Genomic DNA, 15,784 nt, shown 5'->3' on the forward strand with positions numbered 1-15,784 from the left:
CCTAATATTTAAGGACTTAAAAATACATAGCTAAGAACCCTGATTACCCCTAATAAAATGATTTTTTAAATGTTGTATAATAAAAAGTCAATGTTCAAATTCCCCTGATTGTGATGACGCTTTCTAACAGAGAGAAATCCTGATCCAAGCAAGGTCCATCTATTGCATTCAGTTTATATGGTCTTAAGTATTTTTTGTTTGTTTAATCCATAATAGTTCCTTGCCTTCCATTTAACCCCGTATCCTTGATTTAGTAAAAGTTTAAAATTCTAAAACAAATTCCAAACATTATAATTCCCCAACAGTCTAATTTTCAGTTTATGTTAAAATATACCTCATGTTTTTCAAAATGTCTTTTGCAGCATATTTGTGCAAACCAGAACCCAGTTAACACCCACACATATTTCAGGTATTAATTGTTTTAAGTCTTTTTGATTTAGCAGTTCTGACCTCACCACTTAATAAATTGCTTCTTGAAATGGACTCATTGCAAACTAAGACAGTTTCTGTGTGACCTAATCCTAAATTCTAAGTGAGCCCCGGATAATGGGCCCCTATTCTGATGAATACAAAAGAAAAAAATATTCATATCCCTCAAAGTCCTATCCCCGGAGAGGTCCCCGGTGCCACTTTCCCTTCCGGAGCCTCCATGCCACCCGCCCTCCAACAATCGACCAATCAGCCTGAAGCACAGCAGCCTACGTGACGCACTCGCGCCTGCGTCTTGCGTACAAACCGTCCTTTTCCTGCTGCAGGAGCGCGTAGCCGCGTTTTAAACTCCGGTGGTGCCAGAGGTGATTTTCCTCTGGCCCGGGGGCAGGAAGTGAGTGCCGCTGGCCTCGTGGCCCCTCTCGACGTCTGTTTCTCCGTCAGCTGAGGTCTGGGGAGCACGGTGTGCCTCCATCCTGCGGCCGGGACAGGCCTCTCCGGGTTGTGCAGAGGGCCTTTCTCCCAGCGCCTCTCATTTCTCTTCAGTTCCTCGGCGTTTTTGGAGGCTGCGCGCATCTCCGGTGAGAGCACTGAGGAAAACGTGAAAACGCCGGTGGGGCCCAGGAGAATTAGAAGAAAGGTGGGAGTTTACTGATGTTTTATCAAAAGAGGCTGAATCTTAATGCAGTGGTGCACAAGAATAATGTTTTTTAGTGAAAGTGGTTACCTCTCTTTATAGTTGGGCTTTCACACTTATTCTGTACTTCAGTGTAGCCTTAGTGTTGAAATACCAAAAATATGGGCCGCCAGGGCAGGGGTTGTCTGTGGAGAGAAGAGGCAAAGGCGTCCGTTTTCTCCGCGGCTGGAGGCTTTGGGGGCTGACTCTCCCCTAAGAGGCCTTGAACCGTGCGTGGAGCCGTGTTGCAGGCAATCTGATTTCTTGTGTGACCCAGCTACGGCTCCATGTGGCACACTGAATGGGAAGGCGCGGGACTGTGCTGGGGTTATCAGGTGGGCAGCATTCCACGTGGGTGGAAAGGCTGCTGGCGCAGGCGCTCCGTACGGCCAGGTGCCGGTGTGTGTGTGTGTGTGTGCGCGCGCGCGTGTGTGCGCGTGTGTGTGTGAAATGTGCATGTGTGGAGAGAGGGCGCGGAAAAGAACAGCTAGACCGGAAGATGGCGTGCGGAAGACACAGTGCATTAAAGTGTGTGCGTGTGTGTAAGAGACACAAATACACGCGCGAAAGAGAGAGAATTCCTGTGATCACCAGACATCACTAGCTTATGGCTACGAAGCAGCTTCCTGTGCCCAGTATTTTCTCCAGAAGTGCTCCATGACTTTATTCTGAGGTGGACACAGCCGTATAGAAATGTGCTAAGACCAGGCCGTCTGAAGAGCGCCGCTGGCAAACCGGGCAGGAAAAGGAGGCAGGGCACCATGCTGCCCTTGTTGAGCTGCTCTCCTGGGATTTCTTCCTGGACTTTGGTGAACCAGGCTCCAAAGGCCCGGTGGAAAGGGGTGGCAAGTGGATGAGCCTGGGGAAGAGATGTGGTACTTTAAGAATTTGTTCGATTATTATTATTTGCAGAGGTTGAATTTATCCCACATTTTTGTTTCCTGGAGCACAAACATATCCCTTTTTTAAAAGTCACCAGGGAAGGATTGGCAGCCCTTACCCCGTCTTTATCCTGGAGGCCTGAGTGCAGACCTGTTGAGCCCCTGGCCAGAGTCAAGACCATTCACTCCCAGAGCCAGGGCTAAACACGTCATTACTGAAAGTAATTTTGTGGAAAGGCTTTTCTGGTTTTCTTTTCATATGTATGTGCTCATATAAGTTCACTATTACTTGGGGGAGGGGAACCAAGAAAACCCAAAGGATTAGTCCCTTAGACTTTGGCATTTTTATTTATACTTTGTTTTCAGCCAGTTCCATCTTACTGAGGGATCTACCCTTATTTCACATGGTGTTTTCCTTCCTATAAACTGCAGGACCTGAATTTAGCATTGATTTTTTTAAAAAGGCTGGTTTTTTTGCAGATTATAAGCCTAAATGCAGTATTTAATGTCAGGTATGCAGAGTGAGTTGTGTAGTATCTCCCCCAATTCATGTCCATCCAGAACCTGTCAGTGTGATCTCATTTGGAAACAGGGTCTTTGCAGATTGAATTAGTTAAGATGAGGTCATACTGGATTAAGCTGGGCCCTACATCTGATGACCAGAGTCTTTATAAGAGAAAAGAGAGGGAGATTCAGATACAGAGACACCAAAACACACATGGGGAAAAAGACCACATGAAGATGGAGGCAGAGATTTGGGTGATGTGGCTACAATTTAAGGAACGCCAAGGATTGCTGCCACCACCAGAAGCGGGGAGAGGGGCATGGGACAGATTCTCCATGAGAGGTTCCAGAAGAAACCAACGCTGCTGACACCTTGATTTCAGACCCTTAGCCTCCAGAAACATGAGAGAATACATTACGTTTGTTTTAAGCCACCAGTTTGTGGTAACTGGTTACAACAGCCCTAGGAAGCCAATAGAGCATGTGTTCCAAGCTTTTACTCCACAGCAGCTCTGCCAGTACAGCAGCATGAGAGATTCTGGTCAAGTGTAAAGCAGCTCGTACTGCTGCTCTGCTCAGAGTAGAGGGCGAAGTCTATGGAATGGTCGACAAGCTCTGCGTGATCTGTACTGCATCTTTCTCACCCCAGTTCATCTCGTCCTTGCCACACCGCCGTTCTTGGTGTTTTCCAACACGCCTCTGTACTTTCTGTCATTCTGGGATGTTGGTTTGCTGACATACACATGGCTCCCTCCTTTACTTCCGTCAGGTCTTTCTTTACTCCTCTGGCATCTTCTTAGTGAGACGTCCACTGATGTCTCTATTGAAAATCACCACGTATTCTTTAGCCCCTTGCTGCCTTATTTTTCTCCTTATCACTGTCTAGCATATCATATATTTTACTTATTTCATTTGTCATCTGTCTTCCTCCAGTAGAGGATCAGCTGTCTGAGGACAGGAAGTTTTGTCTGTTTTGTTTACCACCATACCCCTTGTGCCTGTGTGCCCAACACATAGTTGGTATTCAGTGAATATTTGTTGAATGAGCAGTTGCATACGTTGGTGTGTTGTTGCTCTTTCTTGTATATATATGAAAGCACCTAATTTCTGAGTACCTTGCTTATGAACGGCTGGCAAAGCTGGCAGAACTTACATTACTGTTACCGATTCTGGACTTCCCCCCAAAGCTGGACATTTGGCAGCCAGGGCGGGGAGCACCATGTGTTCCTGGGCCCATGCTGTGGAGCCGGGAACACCAAGCCCAGAGAGTCCACGTGGTTCTTGGAGGTTAGTGTTGTAGTCTGCTCAGGCTGCCATAACAAAATACCATAGACTGGGTTGCTTATACAGCACACATTTATTTTCTCATAGTTCTGGAGGCTGCAAGTCCAAGCAGAGTCAGGTTCTAGTGAGAAACATCCCAGCTTACAGGTGTCTGCCTTCCTGCTATGTCCTCCCATGGCAGAGAGAGAGAGCTCTGGTGTCTGTTCCTCTTCTTATAATCTAGTTCTGTGGGATCAGAGATGGTGACCTCATTTAACCCTTAATCACCTCCTCAAAGCCCTATGTCCAACACAGTCACATGGGGCCTAGGGGCCCCTTGGCCTCAACATATGAATTTGGGGAGGACACAATTCAGTATGTCCTGTCAGTGCCACATCCAGCAATACGGGGCTAAGTTGGTTGTTGTGTAGTAACATTCTATAATCTTTTGTCTAACAAAAGTGGCTAAAGAATTCCAAATACTAAATCCTTTCAAGTAATATAGACTATATCTCATTCATATTTTGGCAACTGCCTGAATATAGAAATATAGATGATTGATAACATAGACAGAGCCCCTGTACCGTGTTATTTAACTCATGCTTGGCGTTTTGTGGTGAGTGGTTGACACGCAATCTAGGGTACATAGGGTTACAAATGAATCTTGATTCTCCTTTTCTACTCAAAGACCACCTGCTCTTAGGAGGTGTGTAGTTAACAAGGCCGGTGTCAAAGGTTCAGTCTCTCCTGAGCTTCCCTCCCAGCATGACCCTCCTGAGCTTCCTTCCCAGCATGACCCCGTCTGAACGCTTTCAGTACGTCACAGCAGATGTCTCAGATATGTGTCACCTGTCACATGGCGGTTGGGCAAGAGGGTGTGGATGAATCACTGCCAACCTTCCCCACTATTAGAACAATTTAAAGCACATGCCCTGTAGTCTGTGGATTGATGGTACAAGTTTCTTAATAATAATGAGAAGAGTGGACTTTAAGACAAGGAAGCAGTTTTTTTTTTCTTTTAATAAATTTATTTAATTAATTTATTTTTGGCTGCATTGGGTCTTTGTTGCTGTACACGAGCTTTCTCTAGTTGCGGCGAGTGGGGGGCTAGTCTTTGTTGCGGTGCACAGGCTTCTCATTGCAGTGGCTTCTCATTGTGGAGCACCTGCTCTAGGCGCGCGGGCTTCAGTAGTTGTAGCACACAGGCTCAGTAGTTGTGGCTCGTGAGCTCTAGACCACAGGTTCAGTAGTTGTGGCACATGGGCTTAGTTGCTCTGTGGCATGTGGGATCTTCCCGGACCAGGGCTCGAACCTGTGTCCCCTGCATTGGCAGGCAGATTCTTAACCACTGCGCCACCAGGAAAGCCCAAGGAAGCAGTTTTGCCTCATCAAAGTTATGTGATCTTGGGAAAATTATTATCCTCTTTAGACCTTGGTTTTCTCAATTTAAAAATATAAGAATTGGGGCAAGTTCCTCCCAACTCTAATATTCTGAGGCCTAAAAATGGCACATTTATAAAACCTATAAATCAGAGAGAAAAGGAGAGAACCACTAGCCAAAATAGAGTGAATTGTAAGGTGCCCATTTTGGAGAAAGAAACAGGAGGAGAGGCCTCATCCTCAGGGCAGAACTGAGAGGACCATTTATGGTGGGCTCTGTTCCTCCTCTGCCTCTGGAATGCTCTGCTGCCACCTACCCTGCTGTAGGGGATGCTGGAGGCAGTGGAACTTCATGCACCTGCAGAGAGCAGTGGAGTGTCTGAAAATTTCTAGAAATCAAAATAAAAATTCTGAGTGGTTTGAGCACCATATAAATTTAATGAAGAAAGAAATGTGTGCCTTCTGAGAAATTCCCAAGAACCTCTTGCCTGCCGTTTTACAAGATCACCATGGCCACAGGGGCCCTGCCTTGAGGGTAGGTCTGCGGTGGCTCTAGGACCTTCCTTCTTTGGTTTGGTGTGTTCTGAGGACCGTAGGAAAGTGTGCCTTGGGTTGTAGCTGTATGAACACATTTGCCACATTTTCCTACATCCCAGGGAATGAAAATTGAAAATAGTCACCTGAAAATTGATTGTAATTTTTGTTTTTTATTTAAAATGAAGTTAAAAATTTTTTTTTTAATTTCCAAAAGGCTGGCTTTGAAGCCACTGGTTCTCTTGCATGGTGATATCAGTGGTTCTGACCCTAGCTGCAACTTAGAATTACCTGGGGGTGGATTTAAAATACAATCTAAAAAACAAAGCAAACCAACAAACAAAACAAAATGAAAACAGACTCACAGATGCAGAGAACAAATGGGTGTTCGCCAGAGGGGAGAGGGGTGGGAGGTGGGCAAAATAAGTGAAGGGGAATAAGGGGTACAACCTCCAGTTATAAAATGAAGAAGCCAAGGGCATGTGATACACAGCATAAGGAATATGGTCAATAATATTGTAATGACTTGTATGAGGACAGATGGTTCCTAGACTCATCATGGTGCTCATTTCATAATACATGCAAATGTCAACTTGCTATGTAGTACATTTGAAACTAACATAATATTGCATGGAAACTATATTTCAATTTTTAAAAATAATAAAATAAAATACATATGCCCAGGCCCCACTTGCAGAGTTTCAGATTTGGTAGATTTTGAGATGGGGCCCAGCATATGTATATTGAAACAGCTCTGCAAGGTTGAAAACAATGGTACAAATGATGATACTACAGAGACAGTTATAGTAAGGAGCTCACAGAAAACACAAATGGGTCAACTCTGTAAAAATCCAGCTTTTATTTGTCATCTTTGTCGACATATCTACATGGTATGAATTGATTCTGCCTGGCATAATCTTCAGTTGAAAAGTTGATGTAAAACAAAACTTGAAACATTTTTATAAGTAAAACAAACTCCTAATACAGTTGTTTTCATTTTTCCATTTTATCATCCCAATACAGTTGTTTTCATTTTTCCATTTTATCATCTAGTCTTTCGCATGCTCATCTGCTTTTACACCTTTATAATCACAGTACCATTTGAAAAAATACTGCCTTTTAATTTCAGGTTTGTCAAAAATATTTTTGACATTTCTGAAGTCTTCATGATTCTGGCTTTTAGTGATCACATAATAGGACATGTTGTTGATGCACTATACTTTTCTAAATCATTTTCCTGTTGTAGAAACTTAGGTTGCTCCTAGATTTTGGCTGTTATATATAGCCTTGCAATACATGTCTTCGTGCATCTAGACTTCACCTTCTGTGGAATTAGCTTCTTTGGATACGTTCCCATGAGTAGGATTGCTAGGTCAAAGTGACAGAACATTTATTGGCTCTTGCTACATACTGCAAGAAATGCAATTTAAAAATGCCATAGATGGGGACTTCTCTGGTGGTCCAGTGGGTAGGACTCCGCACTCCCAATGCACGGGGCCTGGGTTCAATCCCTGGTCGGGGAACTATATCCCACATGCCTGGTGCAACTAGGAAGTCCGCATGGCACAACTAAGAAGTCCACATGCCACAACTAAACATGCCACAACAAAGATCCTACATGCCGCAACTAAGACCCAGTGCAGCCTAAATAAATAAATATTTAAAAAAATACTATGGATGTATATTTTAATGCATAGCAAATTGGTCTTATTACAGTGGTTCAGGCTCCCAAGGGCTAGATGGGGGTTGAGTTCACTCCAATACAAGGAATATAAGTGACATCTCTGTAGGAAGGCAAATACAGGCAGGTATGACTTCCAACAAAGTTTTAGTCAGTTGTGCATATGAGTCAATGGAAATGGTCTGATTTCCATAGGGCTTTTGGGGGATTCTCACAACTGTTTCATCTTAATCAAACAAGACTGTAAATTTGCAGATTCATTTGAATGGTTATTCTCTACACTATGGATCAATGTATTCCTCATGGTTATTTTAAGAAAAGAGAAATAGTTACTTGCTTTTGTGTCATTTGGAATCTAAAACCAAATTAATGAAGTTAATAAAAAAGTGCAAGATCTTCAGCTTTACATATCAAATTAAGGAGAACTGAAGTACAAGAAATACCACTTTTAAGAATAAAAAACTGGAGGAAGAGCTTCAAGATGGCGGAGGAGTAAGATATGGAGATCACCTTCTTCCCCACAAATACATCAAAAATACATCTACATGTGGAACAACTCCTACAGAACACCTACTGAACGCTGGCAGAAGACCTCAGACTTCCCAAAAAGCAAGAAACTCCCTGTTTCTTGGGTAGGGCAAAAGAAAAAAGAAAAAACAGAGACCAAGAATAGGGATGGGACCTGCATCTCTGGGAGGGAGCTGTGAAGGAGGAAAAGTTTCCACACACTAGGAAGCCCCTTCACGGCAGGGATGGCAGGTGGGCAGGGGGTGAAGCTTCGGAGCCATGGAGGAGAGCACAGCAACAGGGGTGCGGAGGGCAAAGCGGAGAGATTCCCACACGGAGGATCGGTGCCGACCAGCACTCACCAGCCCAAGAGGCTTGTCTGCTCACCTGCCAGGGCAGGTGGGGGCTGGGAGCTGAGGCTCAGGCTTCGGAGTTCAGATCCCAGGGAGAGAACTGGGGTTGGCTGCGTGAACACAGCCTGAAGGGGGCTGGTGCGCCACAGCTAGCTGGGAGGGAGTCCAGAAAAAGTCTGGACCTGCCTAAGAGGCAAGAGACCACTGTTTTGAGGTGCATGAGGAGAGGGGATTCAGAGCACTGCCTAAATGAGCTTCAGGGATGGGCATGAGCTGTGGCTATTAGCGCAGATACCAGAGACAGGCATGAACCACTTAGGCTGCTGCTGCAGTCACGAAGAGTCCTGTGTGCAAGGCCAGGTCACTATCCACACCTCCTGGGAGCCTGTGCAGCCTGGCATTGCCAGCGTCCCATGATACAGGGGCAACTTCCCCAGGAGAACACACAGCACACTTCAAGCTGTTGCAACGTCACACCGACCTCTGCCGCTGCAGGCTCACCCCACATTCCGTACCCCTCCCTCCCCCTGACTTGAGTGAGCCAGAGCCCCCTAATCAGCTGTTCCTTTAACCACCTTCTGTCTGGGAAGGAACAAATGCCCTCAGGCGACCTACATGCATAAATCCAAAGCTGAACCCTGGGAGCTGTGCGAACAAAGAAGAGAAAGGGAAATCTCTTCCAGCAGCCTCAGGAGCAGTGGATTAAAACTCCACAATCAACCTGATGTACCTTGCATCTGTGGAATACTTGAATAGACAACGAATCATCCCAAAATTGACACAGTGGACTTTGGGAACAACTGTAGACTTTGGGTTTGCTGTATGTGATGCATTAGTTTCTGATTTTTATGTTTATCTTAGTATAATTTTTAGCGCTTCTTATCATTGGTGGATTTGATTATTGGTTTTGTTGCTTTCTCCTTTTTTTTTTTTAAGAAGATGTTGGGGGTAGGAGTTTATTAATTTATTCATTTATTTTTGCTGTGTTGGGTCTTCATTTCTGTGCGAGGGCTATCTCTAGTTGTGGCAAGCGGGGGCCACTCTTCATTGCAGTGCACGGGCCTCTCACTATTGCGGCCTTTCTTGTTGCGAATCACAGGCACCAGACGCGCAGGCTCAGTAGTTGTGGCTCATGGGCCCAGTTGTTCTGCGGCATATGGGATCCTTCCAGACCAGGGCTCAAGTCCGTGTCCCCTGCATTAGCAGTCACCAGGGAAGCCCTCTCCTTTTTTTAATTACATTTTTTATCTTAATAATATTAAATTTTTTTAAATTTAATAGCTTTATTTTATTTAATTTATTTATTTTTCTTTCTTTCTTTCTTTTTTTTCCTCCATTTTCTTCTGAGCCATGTGCCTGAGAAGGTCTTGGTGCTCCGGCTGGGTGTCAGGCCTGAGCCTCTAAGGTGGGAGAGCTGAGTTCAGGACATTGGTCCACCAGAGACCTCTAATCGGCAAGAGGTCTCCCAGAGATCTCCGTCTCAACGCTAAGACCTAGCTCCACTCAATGACCAACAAGCTCCAGTGCTGGACACCCCATGCCAAACAACTAGCAAGACAGAAACACAACCCCACCATTAGCAGAGAGGCTGCCTAAAATCATAATAAGTTCACAGACACCCCAAAACACACCACTGGATGTGGTTCTGCCCACCAGAAAGACAAGATCCAGCCTCATCCACCAGAACACAGGCACCAGTCACCTCCACCAGGAAGCCTACACAGCACTGAACCAACCTTACCCACTTGGGGCAGACACCAGAAACAACAAGAACTGTGAACCTGCAGCCTGCGAAAAGTAGACTGGAAATGCAGTAAGTTAAGCAAAATGAGGAGACAGAGAATTACGCAGCAGATGAAGGAGCAAGGTAAAAACCCACCGGACCAAACAAATGAAGAGGAAATAGGCAGTCTACCTGAAAAAGAATTCAGAGTAGTGATAGTAAAGATGATCCAAAATCTTGGAAATAGAATGGAGAAAATACAAGAAACATTTAACAAGGAAGACCTAGAAGAATTAAAGAGCAAACAAACAATGATGAACAACTCAATAAAAGAAATTAAAAATTCTCTAGAAGGAATCAATAGCAGAATAACTGAGGTAGAAGAACAGATAAGTGACCTGGAAGATAAAATAGTGGAAATAACTACCACAGAGCAGAATAAAGAAAAAAGAATGAAAAGAATTGCGGACAGTCTCAGAGACCTCTGGGACAACATTAAATGCACCAACATTCGAATTATAAGGGTCCCAGAAGAAGAAGAGAAAAAGAAAGGGACTGAGAAAATATCTGAAGAGATTATCGTTGAAAACTTCCCTAATATGGGAAAGGAAATAGTCAATCAAGTCCAGGAAGCACAGAGAGTCCCATACAGGATAAATCCAAGGAGAAACATGGCAAGACACATACTAATCAAACTATCAAAAATTAAATACAAAGAAAAAATATTAAAAGCAGCAAGGGAAAAGCAACAAATAACATACAAAGGAATCCCCATAAGGTTAACAGCTGATCTTTCAACAGAAACTCTGCAAGCCAGAGGGGAGTGACAGGACATATTTAAAGTCATGAAAGGGAAAAACCTACAACCAAGATTACTCTACCCAGCAACGATCTCATTCAGATTTGACAGAGAAATTAAAAGCTTTACAGACAAGCAAAAGCTAAGAGAATTCAGCACTACCAAACCAGCTCTACAACAAATGCTAAAAGAACTTCTCTAAGTAGGAAACACAAGAGAAGAAAAGGACCTACAAAAACAAACCCAAACTATTAAGGGAATGGTAATAGAAACATACATATGGATAATTACCTTAAATGAAAATGGATTAAATGCTTCAACCAAAAGACATAGACTGGCTGAATGGATACAAAAACAAGACTCATATATATGCTGTCTACAAGAGAAACACTTCAGTCCTAGGGACACATGCAGACTGAAAGTGAGGGGATGGAAAAAGATATTCCATGCAAATGGAAATGAAAAGAAAGCTGGAGTAGCAAGTCTCATATCAGAAAAAACAGACTTTAAAATAAAGACTGTTACAAGAGACAAAGAAGGACACTACATAGTGATCAAGGGATCAATCCAAGAAGAAGATATAACAATTATAAATATATATGCACCCAAAATAGGAGCACTTCAATACATAAGGCAAATGCTAACAGCCATAAAAGGGGAAATTAACACAATCATAGTAGGGGACTTTAACACCCCGCTTTCACCAATGGACAGATCATCCAAAATGAAAAAAATAAGGAAACACAAGCTTTAAATGACGCATTAAACAAGGTGGACTTAATTGATATTTATAGGACATTCCATCCGAAAACAACAGAATACACTTTCATCTCAAGTGCTCATGGAACATCCTCCAGGATAGATCATATCTTGGGTCACAAATCAAGCCTTGGTAAATTTAAGAAAACTGAAATCGTATCTAGTATCTTTTCCAACCACAGTGCTATGAGACTAGATATTAATTAGAGAAAAATACTAAAAAATACAAACACATGGAGGCTAAACCATACACTACTAACTAACCAAGAGATCACTGAAGAAATCAAAGAGGAAATCAAAAAATACCTAGAAAAAAATGACAATGAAAACACGACGACCCAAAACCTATGGGATGCAGCAAAAGCAGTTCTAAGAGGGAAGTTTATAGCAATACAATCCTACCTCAAGAAACAAGAAGAATCTCAAATAAACAACCTAACCTTACACCTAAAGCAATTAGAGAAAGAAGAAGAAGAACAACAAAAAAAACCCAAAGTTAGCAGAAGGAAAGAAATAATAAAAAATCAGATCAGAAATAAGTGAAAAAGAAATGAAGGAAACAATAGCAAAGATCAATAAAACTAAGAGCTGGTTCTTTGAGAAGATAAACAAAATTGATGAAGCATTAGCCAGACTCATCAAGAAAAAAAGGGAAAAGACCCAAATCAATAGAATTAGAAATGAAAAAAGAGAAGTCACAACTGACACTGCAGAAACACAAAGGGTCATGAGATATTAGTACAACCAACTCTATGCCAACAAAATGGACAACCTGGAAGAAATGGACAAATTCTTCGAAAAGCACAACATTCCGAGACTGAACCAGGAAGAAATAGAAAATATAAAACGATCAGTCACAAGCAGTGAAATTGAAACTGTGATTAAAAATCTTCCAACAAACCAAAGCCCAGGACCAGATAGCTTCACAGGTGAATTCTATCAAACATTTAGAGACGAACTAACACCTATCCTTCTCAAACTCTTCCAAAATATAGCAGAGGGAGGAACATTCCCAAACTCATTTGACGAGGCCACCATCACCCTGATACCAAAACCAGACAAAGATGTCACAAAAAAAAATAGAACTACAGGCCAGTATCACTGATAAACATAAGTGCAAAAATCCTCAACAAAATACTAGCAAATAGAATCCAACAGCACATTAAAAGGATCATACACCATGATCAAGTGGGGTTTATCCTAGGAATGCAAGGATTCTTCAATATATGCAAATCAATCAATATGATAACACTGTATTAACAAACTGAAGAATAAAAACCATATGATCATCTCAATACATGCAGAATAAGCTTTCAACAAAATCCAACACCCATTTATGATAAAAACCCTCCAGAAAGTAGGCATAGAGGGAACTTACCTCAACATAATAAAGGCCATATATGACAAACCCACAGCCAACATCTTTCTCAGTGGTGAAAAACTGAAACCGTTTCCGCTAAGATTGGAAACAAGACAAGGTTGCCCAGTCTCACCACTATTATTCAACATATTTTTGGAAGTTTTAGCCACAGCAATCAGAGAAGAAAAAGAAATAAAAGGAATCCAAATTGGAAAGAAGAAGTAAAACTGTCACTGTTTGCAGATGACATCATACTGTACATAGAGAATCCAAAAGATGCTACCAGAAAAGTATTAGGGCTAATCAATGAAGTTGGTAAAGTCACAGGATACAAAATTAATGCACAGAAATCTCTTGCATTCCTATACACTAATGATGAAAAATCTGAAAGAGAAATTAAGGAAACACTCCCATTTACCATTTCAACAGAAAGAATAAAATACCTAGGAATAAAACTACCTAAGGAGACAAAAGACCTCTATGCAGAAAACTGTATGACACTGATGAAAATTAAAGATGATACAGATGGAGAGAGATACCATCTTCTTGGATTGGAAGAATCAATATTGTGAAAATGACTATACTACCCAAAACAATCTACAGATTCAGTGCAATCCCTATCAAACTACCAATGGCATTTTTCACAGAACTAGAACAAAAAATTTCACAATTTGTGTGAAAGCACAAAAGAAACCCAATAGCCAAAGCAATCTTGAGAAAGAAAACCGGAGCTGGAGGAATCAGGCTCCCTGACTTCAGACTATACTACAAAGCTACAGTAATCAAGACAGTATGGTATTGGCACAAAAACAGAAATGTAGGTCAGTGGAACAGGATAGAAAGCCCAGAGATAAACCCATGCACATATGATCAGCTTATTTTTGATAAAGGAGGCAAGAATATACAGTGGAGAAAAGACATCCTCTTCAATAAATGGAGCTGGGAAAACTGGACAGCTACATGTAAAAGAATGAAATTAGAACACTCCCTAACACCATACATAAAAATAAACTCAAAATGGATTAAAGACCTAAATGTAAGGCCAGACACTATAAAACTCTTAGAGGAAAACATAGGCAGAACACTCTGACATAAATCACAGCAAGATCCTTTTTGATCCACCTCCTAGAGAAAGGGAAATAAAACCAAAAATAAACAAATGGGACCTAATGAAACTTAAAAACTTTTGCACAGCAAAGGAAACCATAAACAAAACAAAAAGACAACCCTCAGAATGGGAGAAGATATTTGCAAACGAAGCAACTGACAAAGGATTAATCTGCAAAATATACAAGCAGCTCATGCAGCTCAATATCAGACAAACAATCCAGTTAAAAAATGGGCAGAAGACCTAAATAGACATTTCACCAAGGAAGACATACAAATGGCCAACAAATACATGAAAGGATGCTCAACATCATTAATCATTAGAGAAATGCAAATGAAAACTACAATGAGGTATCACTTCACACCAGTCAGAATGGCCATGATCAAAAATCTACCAATAGTAAGTGCTGGAGAGGGTGTAGAGAAAAGAGAACCCTCTTGCACCGTTAGTGGGAATGCATATTGATGCAACCACTATGGAGAACAGTATGGAGGTTCCTTAAAAAACTAAAAATAGAACTACCATATGACCCACCAATCCCACTACTGGGCATATACCCTGAGAAAACCATAATTCAAAAAGAGTCATGTACCACAATGTTCATTGCAGCACTATTTACAATAGCCAGGACATGGAAGCAACCTACATGTCCATCAACAGATGAATGGATAAAGAAGATGTGGCATATATATACAAGGTAATATTACTCAGCCATAAAAAGAAACAAAATTGAGTTATTTGTAGCAAGGTGGATGGACCTAGGGTCTGTCATACAGAGTGAAGTAAGTCAGAAAGACAAAAACAAATACCATATGCTAACACATATATATGGAGTCTAAAAAAAAAAAAGTTCTGAAGAACCTAGGGGCAGGACAGGAATAAAGACACAGATGTAAAGAATGGACTTGAGGACAAGGGGAGGTGGAAGGCTAGGCTGGGACGAAGTGAGAGAGTGGCATGGACATATATACACTACCAAATGTAAAATAGATAGCTAGTGGGAAGAAGCCGCATAGCACAGGGAGATCAGCTCAGTGCCTTGTGATCACCTAGATAGGGAGGGTGGGAGGGAGACTCAAGAGGGAGCGTATATGGGGATATATGTATACCTATAGCTGATTCACTTTGTTACACTGTAGAAACTAACACAACATCGTAAAGCAATTATACTCCAATAAAGATGTTAAAGAAAAAAAGAATAAGAAACTGATATTATAGTCCATGATCAGTTTACTGCACACAATTTCCTACTTTTCATTCCTAATTTAACAATTCAAATATACAATAGTCAATATAATATCAATGTCCATTTAACAGTTGCCAACGCCAAAAAATTCGGAGCATATTTTTCAATCCCCCCAAACTTACATCTGTTTCCACAGCCCTCTGTGTGCTGTATCGTAGGCACTTTTTTCCTACAGGGTTAGATCTCTAAGGCTTGCACTAGGCACCAGCTGTCATTTCTCTGGAAGTTTTGATTATTCAGTCCTTTGCATCTAAGCAATCAATGTATAATCTCTTTCAAAATAAAAGCCCCTTTAGCTTTTTAAAATGTGCATATTTTTTATAATCACCTACCTTAAATCTCACACTCTGGCATCATGAATGCATTTTTATTTATAAAGGAAAATGTGAATGGTAAAGGCATCAGCCTACAATATCTAAAGAAATATAACTTTTAGACTGAAAAAGTGAGGCTGTATGAAGCCTGGAAACAGCATTGGAAAGGGGGTTGGGAGACTAGGGTCTAATCTGCCTCCATTTTTCACAGTTGGCCCTGACTGGCCCTTCAGGCCTCCTCTCTGGACCCACCAATTCACTTTCCCT

At 41.8% G+C, this 15,784-nt stretch overlaps 1 protein-coding gene across 1 annotated transcript in view; it reads left to right on the plus strand.

The window, feature by feature from the left end:
• Nucleotides 1-925: 925 nt before the first annotated feature.
• The window catches only part of INTS6 (integrator complex subunit 6), a 159,520-nt gene continuing 144,661 nt past the window's right edge, over nt 926-15,784 (plus strand). The window contains exon 1 of the mRNA XM_079902809.1: nt 926-1,069. The gene's annotated coding sequence lies outside the window, so the exon portion shown is untranslated. The remainder of the gene's footprint in view (nt 1,070-15,784) is intronic.

Source organism: Stenella coeruleoalba (genome assembly GCF_951394435.1).
Source record: "Stenella coeruleoalba genome assembly, chromosome: 18".
NCBI lineage: Eukaryota > Metazoa > Chordata > Mammalia > Artiodactyla > Delphinidae > Stenella > Stenella coeruleoalba.